Below are 1,601 nucleotides of genomic sequence, written 5' to 3' on the forward strand. Positions count from 1 at the left end.
GAGTCACAGGACTCCCTGGGGACTGGTTGGACTGGTTGCCCTCCCTCCACACTGTCTGGGGTATGACTGTCACTCTCTCATGTAATAGACCTCTGGCTTACTGAACCCACATCTTCTCATTCCCTAATCTGTACTCTTTGTTTCAATGGAGCTTCTCCTCTCGTAGCTTGCCAAGAAAGCCTGTGTGGGAAAGTATTTTGAGATCTTAGATGTTTAGAAATTTTTATGTCTAAACATTTCAAATATTCATACCTGGTTAATACCTGCACTGAGAATAGAATTTTACATTACAGATTACAAATCGTTTTCATTCCAACCTTTGACAGCATTGGGTCATCGTCTAGCCTTCAGTGTTGCTATGGGAATACTGAAGCTATTCTGATTCTGTGTTTCCCTCTCTGGAAGCTTATAGAATCTTCCTTTTTCCTCTCAGGATTCTGAAATTTCACAGCAACGTACCTTAACTTGGGTCTATTTTCATCCATCTTGCTCGGCACTTGTGAGGATCCTTCAGTGTAGAAATTTGCTTGGAAAATTTCTTGAGTTGATCATTAATGATTTCCTCCCCATTCTCTCTGTTCTCTTCTTCTAGAACCCCTGTTATTCTGATGTTGGATCTCCCAGACTGGATCCCCTCCCCTCCCCTTCCCTTCCCTTCCCTTCCCTTCCTCCTTCCCTTCCCCCTTGCCTTCCCTTCCCATCCCTTCTCCCTTCCCTCCCCATCCCTTCTCCCTTCTCCCTCCCCATCCCTTCTCCCTTCTCCCTTCCCATCCCTTCTCCCTTCCTTTCTCTCTTCCCTTCCCTTCCCATCGATTCTCCCTTCCCTTCCCATCCTTTCTCCCTTCCCTTCTCCCTTTTCCCTTCCTGTTCCTTCTCCCTTCCCATCCCTTCTCCCTTCCCTTCTCCCTTTTCCCTTCCTGTCCCTTCTCTCTTCCCTTCTCCTTTCCCTTCTCCCTTCCCTTCTCCTTTCCCTTCTCCCTTCCCTTCTCCCTTCCTTTCTCCCTTCCCTTCCCTTTCCTTCCCTTTCCTTCCCTTCCTCGAGCTGCCCTTCCTTGCCCTTCCCTCCCCTCCCCTTTTACTTTCATTTATTTTCTTTTCTTTACAGAGACAGGATCTCACTATGTTGCCCAGGCTAGTCTTGAACTCCTCCACTCAAGTCATCCTCCCACTTTGGCTTCCCAAGGTGTTGGGATTATAGGTATGAGCCACCGCACCTGCCTTCTTTCCTATTTTCAGTCTCTTTGTCTTTTTTGCTCTAATTTCTCTTCTTTCCTTTGTTTTTTTGCTCTGTCACCCAGGCTGGAGTGCAGAGGTGAGATCATCTCCCGGCAGCCTCGAACTCCTGGGCTCAAGCGATCCTCCTGTCTCAGTTTCCCAAGTAGCCAGGACTGCAGGTACATGCCACCATGCTTGGCTAACTTAAAATTATTATTATTTTTTTAGAGACAGGGCTTTTTTTTCTGTTTTGTTTGTTTTTTGTTTTTGTTTGTTTGTTTTTTGAGATGGAGTCTCGCTCTGTCACCCAGGCTGGAGTGCAGTGGTGTGATCTCAGCTCACTGCAAGCTCCACCTCCTGGGTTCACGCCATTCTCCTGCTTCAGC

General features: G+C 47.2%; 1 long non-coding RNA gene across 1 annotated transcript; it reads left to right on the plus strand.

Annotated features, from left to right (window-relative positions):
- The first annotated feature begins 438 nt into the window (after positions 1-438).
- LOC134761175 (uncharacterized) lies at positions 439-1,394 on the plus strand. The gene is made up of 3 exons (XR_010139479.1): positions 439-499; positions 1,106-1,198; positions 1,299-1,394. It is a non-coding gene; the product is annotated as an uncharacterized LOC134761175 (long non-coding RNA).
- Positions 1,395-1,601: the final 207 nt, after the last annotated feature.

This window comes from Pongo abelii, chromosome 23, assembly GCF_028885655.2.
Source record: "Pongo abelii isolate AG06213 chromosome 23, NHGRI_mPonAbe1-v2.0_pri, whole genome shotgun sequence".
Taxonomy (NCBI): domain Eukaryota; kingdom Metazoa; phylum Chordata; class Mammalia; order Primates; family Hominidae; genus Pongo; species Pongo abelii.